The sequence below is a fragment of the Rhinatrema bivittatum genome, chromosome 6 (genome assembly GCF_901001135.1).
Source record: "Rhinatrema bivittatum chromosome 6, aRhiBiv1.1, whole genome shotgun sequence".
Lineage (NCBI taxonomy): Eukaryota > Metazoa > Chordata > Amphibia > Gymnophiona > Rhinatrematidae > Rhinatrema > Rhinatrema bivittatum.
The window spans coordinates 127,229,511-127,242,351 of NC_042620.1; positions in this window are offsets into that span (position 1 = coordinate 127,229,511).

Genomic DNA, 12,841 nt, shown 5'->3' on the forward strand with positions numbered 1-12,841 from the left:
CAAAATTCCACAGGGGTATATTACTCTATCCTTTCCTACAGATATGGCCAGATTTTAAAAGGGTTACGCGCATAAGTTTGGAGCGGCCTCAGAGGGAACGGGCAGCGCTCGCAGGGCTCGGCACGTGCAAGTTGCACAAATGTGCACCCCCTTGCGTGCGCCGACCCCAGATTTTTGTTCTCGCCTGGTGCGAGAACAAAAGTACATGTGCACGTAGATTTAGAAAATCTACCCCATACTGTTCACATCTCACAATGTCATGGACCTGTTTACCCTAATATCCTCATTACCATCTTTTAGTGTTGGTTTCTCCGGGCATAGCACTGGCAAGGATACATTGTGGAAATACCTCAGTACATCTTACCTCCACTACTGAACACTAGAGATGTGCATAGTTTTTTGTGTTCGTGTCGTTCTTCGTTTTTCGGCCGCCATGGAAAATGTCGGTTTTTTTCGGTTCGGGTCTTTTTTTTCGCGAAAAATCGATTTTTAGTTAGTGCGCACTAACTCCCCGTTAGTGCGCGCTAACTCCTGTTAGTGCGCACTAACAAAAACCGTTAGATTTTGTTAGTTTTTGTTACTTTTTGTTAGTTTTTGTTAGTGCGCACTAACAGGACTTAGCGCGCACTAACGAGGAGTTAGCGCGCACTGACTCCCGTTAGTGCGCACTAATCGGAAAAACAAATTTTTGCGAAAAAACAGGAAAATCCTGATTTTTTTCGGGCTCCCTGAAACATGCCGAATTGGACAATTTCGTTGCAATTTTCCAATTCAGCAAAAACGAATGCACATCTCTACTGAACACAGTTTCTTCCCCTCTTAGAGCATCCAACTCTGCACCTTTTGGGTAATTCCTCAGGAGGAGGACACCATCATTCCACATTCCAGTCACTGGCATCTCCTCTTCACCAATCCGGTCACCACTACGGTAAACTCCTCTGAGGGAGGAGGAACCCTCTCCTCTCCTTTGCAAGATTCCCTGGACCCCACAAAACAAGAACATTCTAGGCTGGTTCCCTACTTGGTTAACTCAACCATTCCTGCATTTCTCCTTTTGGCTGTATGGTAGTTCCTCTGGGAGGAAAGAGCCTGCTCCTTGCCACTTCATAACTTATCTGTTCCGGTCCAACCAAAAGGGGAACAGATTCCACTCCACTTCCTCTCAGCTTCAGGCCTCTCCTCTTGAGGGGAAGAGCCCTTGTAGAGTTCCACTCCCTTTGGAGGGTCTCTGGGCCTACCAGTCTACAGGCTGAGTACTTTAGACTATTACATAGTTGAAGGTCTCAATCCCTACTCTATACAAGAGAGGGCAGGGGAGGAAAGGGCAAAAACTCTCCAAAACCTTTTCCCTTTATACTGCTTGCTCTCTAGAATCCACCAATAGGAGAAACCTAAACCATTAAGGGAACATACACACTCTTCCCAACAGCACATTAAACAAATTTACTTCCTGACTTATTCCCTTAAAATGGCATCGAGTAGTCATTTCATGGCACTACATGATAACTATTTAACCCATATTCTAACAAGCCAGAACATTATGAGGGCAAGGTCTCCCCAACCCCAATGATTTTGTTCAATTTGACCCAGAAGAAATGGGTCAACCCAAGGAGGTCACTACTCTTAGATAGCTTGATCGAGTTCTAAAATGACTCAGAGATTAAAAAAAAAAAGAATATATTGCTTTTCATTTCGGCAAATATTAAGAGATTTAAACTCTTAAGGTTACTTGCTGATAATTCTAATATTTCATAGACCTGCAAATGTCATGTATAACTGTGAATCTGTGAATTCCCACATCTGAATTAAATCAAAAGGATCCAAACTGGACAAGATGACTAATATGGACATATGAGTTGAGATTCAGCGTGTCCCAGTTCAACTCATTTTTATCCAAACTTTGCTTCCACACACCCTCCTGGTTCAGATGTGGCTTGAATTTAAATCCAAGACAATATGCGTATCCTTAATCTGTATGTTTCTCAGCTCCTCATTTGCTATACTATAAATCCTAGCTGTACTAGACTAACTCTGGTGTTGACACAACATTGAAGATCGATCATCAATTCAGTATTCATTTCATCTTTGTATTTTTATACTCTGATTACAAGGCAAGCCAATGCTTCCATTACATTTTCAAAAAGAATTATATACTGATCTCCAGAACTTTCTTAAAATTTGCTCTTTTGCAAAGACTCTTTTCTGAATCTGCTTAATGTACTACTAAGGGCATATGCTTACTGTAAACTTGGAAATTGTGGAAAGAACTGTTTATTAGCCTCATGAGATCACTATAGTGTTAAGCTGTAAAATTAATTTCCCAGTGCGAACAAAGAGAGAGGCGAGAATTCCCAGTAGCTTATGTCACCCATCAAACAACAGTGAAATACTGTTCTTTAGGAATAAGCCTTTCCCTCACCAACATCAGGTTTAATTTAGCCTTATTGTGACAGTGAATGACCCCAGAGAGGGCTCCCTGGTTCACTTCAAGTTCCTTCCTAATAACCTACAGCTGTTTGCACAACACCAGCTGTGGGGGTCTTTTTGCTAATGTTGTAAAGGGTTGGTTCACTATTCCTTATGGCTATTAATGGACTTTCTTTTTGAATGCTCACAATATTTCAATAGTCCAGTTGTTGATGACCTATGACCAAGCAGTACTGATTGCTTTGAAAAATCTCTTACTACAGCCCTTAATTATTTTTTTTTTGTTCTGCAAAACAAGAGACCCTTTTTTGTACACAGTGTAGGGAAGGCATCTTCCCATATCTTTAAGCAGATAAGTCATGGAATGAAGGTTAAAAGTGCCTTGACTCCCATCTGTTTCCGAAAGTGATCATGAATTTTGTTAGTCATGAGACTGTATACTAGCAGTTGTAAACATAACAATTCATGTCAAGAAATATTTAGATTCCTATTGTGTGCTTAATTTGATTTATTTAAACACTTTCTTAAAGCTGAAAATTGAAGAATAATAAGCACATTTTACACATTTTTGAGAATTAATTCTATCAGGCTTATAATAAAAGGGACTCCATGACAAATTTAATACGGCTAAGGAAAGATGAAGCTAGAGGTGCAACAGGATATCTTATGGCCACAGTTGGGAATCTTCAATAAACATTTGCAAAATCATATCTGAGGATAAAGAAACAAAATGTAAAAGTGCTGCAGTTAAGAAGAAATATATATAGTGCAAACAGTCTTACCAAGAATGAATGTATGCTGTGTTAGCAAATGGTAGAAGCAGGGCCGGTGAGTCCATTAGGCGAACTTCGGCGGTTGCCTAGGGCGCCAAGCCATAGGGGGCGCAAAAGAGCAGCCACGTGGTGCCGCGAGCGGGGCCTATCCCACTCACGGCAAAGAGAAATAGAGAATTCCAAGGGCACGCAGTCTCTATTTCTCTTTGCCATGAGGGGGATAGGCCCTGCTCGCGGCACCACATGGCTGATCTTCGGCGCCTCCTTCGGCTCGGCGCCCTGAGAAGCATATAGTCGGCACCAAAACAGGTAGGGGAGGCACGACTGGGGAGGAGGGTGTGCCCGGGGGGGGGGGGGGGGGGGGGTGGCGGCAAGGGTCCCCTAGAGCACCCAATACCCTTGCACCGGCCCTGGGTAGAAGGCATCCTTAAAATGTAAAATGAACTTTCTACAATTTTAGTTTTAAAAATAGTAATATTGGAGAAAACACATTAAGGGCCAGATTCATTAAGGCTTTTCTTCCATTTTGTGTCTATGGGAAAAACCCAGTATGTTGGGAATTATTAGAAAGGGAATGGTGAATAAAACGGAAAATTTCATAATGCCTCTGTATCTCTCCATGGTGAGACCACACCTTGAATACTGTGTACAATTCTGGTCGCTGCATCTCAAAAAAGATATAATTGCGATGGAGAAGGTACAGAGAAGGGCTACCAAAATGATAAGAGGAATGGAACAGCTCCCCTATGAGGAAAGACCAAAGAGGTTAGGACTTTTCAGCTTGGATAAGAGACCTCTGCAATTATTGCTTAAGGCTGCTGCCCGTATGACGTGACCACACTACTCCCATGCTTTTGGACCTTCAGTGGCTTCTCACATTGGAACGAATTAAATACAAAATCGCCGTCATTACTTTTAAACTGATTTTCTCACTTATGACACCTTGGGGCACTTTCTTGGTGGCTGGCCCGACCTTCTAGAATGCCCTTCCAGAGGCTTTACATCTGGCCGCAGGTTTAAAAACTTTTAAAACTTTGCTGAAAACTTGGTTGTTCAAACAGCATATTACTAGGTATCAGGATCTCATTTGAGTCGCTATTCTCTGTGAGCCTTAATTGAGCTGGTCCCATTATATGTATTTTATGAGTTTGCGACTGTTTGTAAACTTTTTATGTATGTTTTTTGTTTGTACATCACCTAGTGTTTTGTTTTAGGCAATTCATAAATCTGAATAAAGAGAAAGATAAAGACAGTGCTCTTCTCCATGCAGTAGTCCCTAATTTCTTTGAATCCACCGTGAATACTTTGGTGACTAGAATTCAATCTCAGGAGACTCTTCCTTCTGCTCATATGGAAAAAATTTCAGCATTGGAAACTGATGTAGGGAAGGTTTGTTAGTTCATAATACTTTAATTCAAGATAATTCTATGATGCATTGCAGGATGGAGTCATTAGAGATCTTTGTAAGATACTTAAATTTCCTGTGGTCTCAATGGTGTCCCCTTCGGAACTTTTCAAATCTTATATGAAAGATGTTCTTGGACTTTCTCTATCTGCTCTTCCTCCGATCTGTAGAGCTTATTACCTTTTTCCATCTAAATAGATGATATTGGGGTTGTCCAAGCTGTATTGAATTCTGGAGGTGAATCATTGGGCATCACTACCATTCTTGAGCCTACTAGGGGAGGATGTGTCACTTAGATCTACTCTTATTGTTGCAAGTTTGTGCTTGTGTATTATATATAAAATGATTTTAAAAAAAAGTTTAAAAAAAAAGAATATGGATCTCAGTGCACTTAGATCTATTATAATGCTAAACTTCAGTTGAACTTGATTATTGATTCTAAGTGGGCATGAAAGGTACAGGATGCTGTGGGAGGTTTGGAGTGACACTGTGATCAGCCTTTTATTCTTAGGTTTCAGAGCTGCGACTGAAGCTGGGTTTCATTTCCTATGCAATTTCCTTTCTTTTTGTTTAGAACTATACTTGGCTCTTCACTATTAGTAGACTAATATACATATGGACTATGCTAATTACTCTTTGATTATGGCATTGTTTTCTGTTTTTATTTCTCTGCAGTGTCTGTAGTTCATTTTTTTTTGCAACATGGTCTTGTAAATATTGGTAAATTCAGCATAACTAAAATGTTAATATGTGTATTGATACCATTAGTGCTATAGCATCTCCTATGAACAAAGGACAATGGAATAGAATAAGGCACAGCCATTCTTTTCTCATTAAAGTTCACATGGGGCCCTTGTACTGAACTTTTTTTTCAGCAGACACAAAATTAGAAAAACAATTTTAGTGCATTTGGCTTGTTGAAACAATGCCACTATCTTTATTTACCATACAAAGTTTATTTTTTAACCCTATTCATTGCATTATTGCTTCTTCTGTTAGTCAATTGCAAAATCTAATAATAATAATAACAGTGTGCATCAGTGCATCAGTTTTGCTCCATGGCCTGGGAGGCCTTCCTTGCCATCTGGGCCTGCCTGAGGCCTGCTCTGCTTCCTCCTGGACTCTCTGGTTTGGACCTCACCCCTTCTTCCTAAGGGATCGGCTCACAGCCCTTCTCTCTAGTTACAGAGCCAGCTGGATGTGGCCCATCTAAACTCTTCCCAGGGAGATGCCTGCTTCCTGCACTATAAAAGGACTTCTCTTTCAGTTCTGCTTTTGCCTTGCATTGGAATTACATGCTCCTGGATATCTTGCCTTCCAGTGCTCCGTCAGGCCTTTGTTCTTCGTTGGAGCTCCATGTCTCGTCTTGATGTCCTTTGCCTGTTCCTGATGTCTGTGATCTAGTCCTGATGTTCCTTGCCTGTTCCTGATGTCCTGTACCCCAGATTCCTCGTCGCCTGCTTTCCTGGCATGCCATGTTATGGTCCGCGACCAGCCCATGGGTAGTGGCTGTGTGGGCGCTCGTGGTACAAGGCCATCTTCACCTGCACAAGTACAAGCCTCCGGAAGACTTCTGCTTCAGTCCTGAGTTATCTTTGAATCCTTGCTTGCTTCCATCCCGGTCTTCAGAGTTCCTTGCATTGCGTCCATCCATGCCAAAGACTCTGACTGAACCTGTGCCATTCCAGCATGGTCCGTGACCAGCCTAGGATGGGCTGTGTAGGGCACGCCTTGGTACAGGCTTCTACAGTATCTTCGCCATGTTTCAGTTCATCTACTCCATATCTCGTCTAGAGTCTGTCTCGCATCAAGCGTGGTCCGCGACCAGCCCATGGGTAATGGCTGTGTAGGGCGCACTGTGTTGCAGTCTCAACCAGTACTTGATCCTGCTTCAGAATACCTTTGCCTGCAGTACCTTGCTTCTGAACCTTCATCCAAAGTCATTGCACAAGTCTTCGTCTGCGCGCTCAAGTGAGTCTTCATCTGTACCTCCAAGTTCCTCATCTACGTCTAGACTCTCTATGTTCCAGAGCCTTTGTCTGCCCTCATCTGTAGTCCGGCCTGCTGCTTCTTGTTATTCCTTGTGGCAGGTCCGAAAGGGCTGGGAACGGTCGGAGGACTGTTCAATAACCAACACCATGTGTTGGCTCCAGAAGCATGCAGGTCCAGCAGAGGGTCAGACCATCCATCTCCACCCATGCTGGGACACACGACCCCAGAGAACTCCAAGGCAGCAACGAGGTATGTCCCATGCTCATGTAGCATGAACATCATAATCCTGCCTGGATCGCCACATGTCACCTTTTGAAGGTTCCGCCTAAGGAACCCTCTTTGATAACAACAGGCGGCTGGGTATTTAAACCCAATCGCAATTCCTTCCCGTTGCCTCCACAAACAGGTCATCTCTCCTCCTTTGCTTTCTGTACCACAGCCTTGTCTCCAGCCTTGCCTCACTTCAGCATTATCTTTAGCCAGCCTTGTTTCGCTCCAGCCTTGCCTTCAGCCTTGTCACTGATTCTGACCTTAGTTTTGGACTCCGATCACGCCTTGCTAGCTACCTGCCCAGACTGCTGGACTGTCTTGAACTTTGTCTTAGTCTGGCCCACTCAAAGACCCGTTCACAGCTGTCAGCACAGACCTTAGGGCCCTTCCCATGAGGTTGTGCCAACTGTGCCATGGCTCATATCATTCGCAACAGCAGATATCAAATAAATGAAAGACTCTTGCAAACTAGCAAGATTCAGAAGAAACTGCAGAGATGAAATTCTTTTCCTGAGGACATTTCTAAATTAATATCATAAATGGGACTTTTGAAGACTAGATATCTTTCTTGACTCTTCTTTCTTTTGTATTCTGTATTCTGTTTGGCTTCCACATGACTCACAAATTCTTCCTTCTTTAATTTGCAAAGTAATCATGGATTATAAGTAAGTTTATATCACAGGGAAAGAAAATAAAGGCACATCGTTCTGGATGAGATTGAAAAAAGATGTTTTATTTTCTGTTCTGCTTGCTTACAGGCCTGTTGCATTTATTTTATTATTCTATTATTTCTTGAACAAATTTACTGAGACCATGCATAATGATACAGGGGAGAAAAAATTTTTGGAAAAGGTTAAAACCAAAGTTAGGGACAGATTGTTTTAAGGAAGGAGTAAATTGGACACTGGGTTGGAGTTTGGACACCGCAGGGTCAGATCCTGATGAGGAGGTTTAGTTAAATTCTATTATTTGATATTAGCCACCGCTTATCCGTGAGTAAAAGCAGCATAGAATCTATCTACTATTTGGGATCATCCCAAGTACTTGTGACCTTGAATGGCCACTGTTGGAAAAGGATACTGGGCTAGATGGACCCTTGGTCTGACCCAATATGGCAAATCTTATGTTCTTATGATTTAGAGTTATAGAGTTAGGGATTCTGAAGATGGGAAAATATGGTTTGGTTTATGCAGAACAATATGGAGTGTTTACATTGAATTCAGAATGCAGTACATTTAGAAAAGTAAAAGGTTTTTCTGAGAGAAGCTCTGGCACTATATCTGATCTAGAGTTAAGTGGTACAAATACATTTTCTATATGATAAAGCAATTCTAAGGACAGTGTCCTGGAATGTTATAGGCCTTTGACCATCAATTAAAAGGAAGAAAATTTTGACTACCCATATTATTTACACATATTGAAATATAAGTTGAAGAGGTAATGGGTAGGTCAATGTTCTTTGTCTTCTTTTAATGACTAGGATAGGAATGGATACATTTGGTAGAACTTCAAATACTCCCTTTCTTGATAATCATTTTTCTTTTGTGGATACTTGGAAAGTATACTTGACCCAGTTGTAGAGTTTTTTCTTGTAGTGTCTTTATATCCTCTAGCCAAGGTATATATATTCTAAGATATGCTCAACCTCTTATTTAGCAAAATTTTGAATTTATGTTGGAGATATTTTTTGCTTTTTTGTTTTTTCTGTAAAATCTTAATTTCTTGTAGGGCCCATGAACCTCACTAGGTGTCTAAAAGGTGAGGGTTCTCTTGTAGATCTCGTGGAGTACAAGATAAAATGACCAGATCATCTGCATATAGCAAGTATTTGATCTTTGAGTTTTCTAGTTTCAGTCCTGGTGCTGGGGATTTCTCCAGTATTGTGGGGAAATCAGTGATATGGATATTAAAGAAGATGGTGTTCAGGCTACCTTCTTGTCTCACTCTTTCCTCCTGTTTGAAGTTGTCTGCCTGCATGTTGTTTATATTTACCTTACATCTGATGGATGAATACATGGATTTAATTATATCATAGGTACCCCCAAGCAAAAAATAAATAAAAATCCAGCTTGCAGGTGTGAAAAGTTGAGGCCAGAGTACCAGACAGAATTAAAAGCTTTTGTAAACAAAATAAAATATGCAAATAATCTCCCTGATCAAATTATTTTTTTACATGTTTGTTACTTAGCATCCGTCAGATGAAGATATAGTCAGTGGTTTGATGGTTTGGGAGGAACAGTAGCCAATTCAGAATACAAGTACTAGGCAGGACCCCAAAAGGTTGATAGATTCCATGCTGCTTATCCCAGGGATAAGCAATGGATTTCTGCAAATTTATCTTAATAATGGTTAAACGGTTTCAACAAATTCAGCCCATTATGTGATGTTAGTGTAGTGTCTAGAACGGGTAGATGTGAATCGGTTATTTACTCTTTCGGATAGTAGAAAGACTAGGGGCCACTCCATGAAGTTAGCATGGGGCACATTTAAAACTAATCGGAGAAAGTTCTTTTTTACTCAACGCACAATTAAACTCTGGAATAGGGATGTGAATCGTGTCCTCGATCGTCTTAACGATCGATTTCGGCTGGGAGGGGGAGGGAATCGTATTGTTGCCGTTTGGGGGGGTAAAATATCGTGAAAAATCGTGAAAATCGTTAAAAAATCGAAAAAATCGAAAAATCGAAAAACCGGCACATTAAAACCCCCTAAAACCCACCCCCGACCCTTTAAATTAAATCCCCCACCCCCAAATAACTTAAATAACCTGCGGGTCCAGCGGCGGTCCGGAACGGCAGCGGTCCGGAACGGGCTCCTGCTCCTGCATCTTGTCGTCTTCGGCCGGCGCCATTTTCCAAAATGGCGCCGAAAAATGGTGGCGGCCATAGACGAAAAAGATTGGACGGCAGGAGGTCCTTCCGGACCCCCGCTGGACTTTTGGCAAGTCTCGTGGGGGTCAGGAGGCCCCCCACAAGCTGGCCAAAAGTTCCTGGAGGTCCAGCGGGGGTCAGGGAGCGATTTCCCGCCGCGAATCATTTTCGTACGGAAAATGGCGCCGGCAGGAGATCGACTGCAGGAGGTCGTTCAGCGAGGGTTCCGGCGCCTCGCTGAACGACCTCCTGCAGTCGATCTCCTGCCGGCACCATTTTCCGTACGGAAAATGGCGCCGGCCATACGCGTATGGCCGGCGCCATTTTCCGTACAAAAACGATTCGCGGCGGGAAATCGCTCCCTGACCCCCGCTGGACCTCCAGGAACTTTTGGCCAGCTTGTGGGGGGCCTCCTGACCCCCACGAGACTTGCCAAAAGTCCAGCGGGGGTCCGGAAGGACCTCCTGCCGTCCAATCTTTTTCGTCTATGGCCGCCGCCATTTTTCGGCGCCATTTTGGAAAATGGCGCCGGCCGAAGACGACAAGATGCAGGAGCAGGAGCCCGTTTCGGACCGCTGCCGTTCCGGACCGCCGCTGGACCCGCAGGTTATTTAAGTTATTTGGGGGGGGTTCGGGAGGGTGGGGGATTTAATTTAAAGGGTCGGGGGTGGGTTTTAGGGGGTTTTAGTGTGCCGGCTCACGATTCTAACGATTTATAACGATAAATCGTTAGAATCTGTATTGTATTGTGTTCCATAACGGTTTAAGACGATATTAAAATTATCGGACGATAATTTTAATCGTCCTAAAACGATTCACATCCTTGCTCTGGAATTTGTTGCCAGAGAATGTGGTTAGTGCAGTTAGAGTAGCTGCGTTTAAAAAAGGTTTGGATAAGAACATAAGAACATAAGAAAATGCCATACTGGGTCAGACCAAGGGTCCATCAAGCCCAGCATTCTGTTTCCAACAGTGGCCAATCCAGGCCATAAGAACCTGGCAAGTACCCAAAAACTAAGTCTATTCCATGTAACCATTGCTAATGGCAGTGGCTATTCTCTAAGTGAACTTAATAGCAGGTAATGGACTTCTCCTCCAAGAACTTATCCAATCCTTTTTTAAACACAGCTATACTAACTGCACGAAGCACATTCTCTGGCAACAAATTCCAGAGTTTAATTGTGCGTTGAGTAAAAAAGAACTTTCTCCGATTAGTTTTAAATGTGCCCCATGCTAACTTCATGGAGTGGCCCCTAGTCTTTCTACTATCCGAAAGAGTAAATAACCGATTCACATCTACCCGTTCTAGACCTCTCATGATTTTAAACACCTCTATCATATCCCCCCTCAGTCGTCTCTTCTCCAAGCTGAAAAGTCCTAACCTCTTTAGTCTTTCCTCATAGGGGAGTTGTTCCATTCCCCTTATCATTTTGGTAGCCCTTCTCTGTACCTTCTCCATCGCAATTATATCTTTTTTGAGATGCGGCGACCAGAATTGTACACAGTATTCAAGGTGCGGTCTCACCATGGAGCGATACAGAGGCATTATGACATTTTCCGTTTTATTCATCATTCCTTTTCTAATAATTCCCAACATTCTGTTTGCTTTTTTGACTGCCGCAGCACACTGAACCGACGATTTCAATGTGTTATCCACTATGACACCTAGATCTCTTTCCTGGGTTGTAGCACCTAATATGGAACCCAACATCGTGTAATTATAGCATGGGTTATTTTTCCCTATATGCATCGCCTTGCACTTATCTACATTAAATTTCATCTGCCATTTGGATGCCCAATTTTCCAGTCTCACAAGGTCTTCCTGCAATTTATCACAATCTGATTGTGATTTAACTACTCTGAACAGTTTTGTATCATCCGCAAATTTGATTACCTCACTTGTCGTATTTCTTTCCAGATCATTTATAAATATATTGAAAAGTAAGGGTCCCAATACAGATCCCTGAGGCACTCCACTGCCCACTCCCTTCCACTGAGAAAATTGTCCATTTAATCCTACTCTCTATTTCCTGTCTTTTAGCCAGTTTTGTAATCCACGAAAGGACATCGCCACCTATCCCATGACTTTTTACTTTTCCTAGAAGCCTCTCATGAGGAACTTTGTCAAACGCCTTCTGAAAATCCAAGTATACTATATCTACTGGTTCACCTTTATCCACATGTTTATTAACTCCTTCAAAAAAGTGAAGCAGATTTGTGAGGCAAGACTTGCCCTGGGTAAAGCCATGCTGACTTTGTTCCATTAAACCATGTCTTTCTATATGTTCTGTGATTTTGATGTTTAGAACACTTTCCACTATTTTTCCTGGCACTGAAGTCAGGCTAACCGGTCTGTAGTTTCCCGGATCGCCCCTGGAGCCCTTTTTAAATATTGGGGTTACATTTGCTATCCTCCAGTCTTCAGGTACAATGGATGATTTTAATGATAAGTTACAAATTTTTACTAATAGGTCTGAAATTTCATTTTTTAGTTCCTTCAGAACTCTGGGGTGTATACCATCCGGTCCAGGTGATTTACTACTCTTCAGTTTGTCAATCAGGCCTACCACATCTTCTAGGTTCACCGTGATTTGATTCAGTCCATCTGAATCTTTACCCATGAAAACCTTCTCCATTACGGGTACCTCCCCAACATCCTCTTCAGTAAACACCGAAGCAAAGAAATCATTTAATCTTTCCGCGATGGCCTTATCTTCTGCATATCTACTGCTGCTCCTGATAAGGTGTAAGTTTACAGAAAGCACTTTTTAGGCCTAACTACAGGGTGAGAGTCCAGGTCAACTAGGGGGAGTGTAAGCTAAAGAATCAAAGGGGTGTAAATGACCTTGAGGTAGGCTGGGCAAACCAGTGGACTACTTGGTAAAACTGGGAATTAATTAAGTTAAGCAGATGTTTTAAAATCCGCTAAACCGTCTACATTAAAGCTGACAGAGTCCTATGGAAGATAACCAAAGCATGTTTGCTTGAATAATGGTTTAAATTTCCAGCATATGTCCACTCGCGCACCCATGCATACATTTATGGGTGCCCGAGTGCTTGTTTTAGATATTTAGTAGCATGTAAATATTTGTGCAATAATTGGT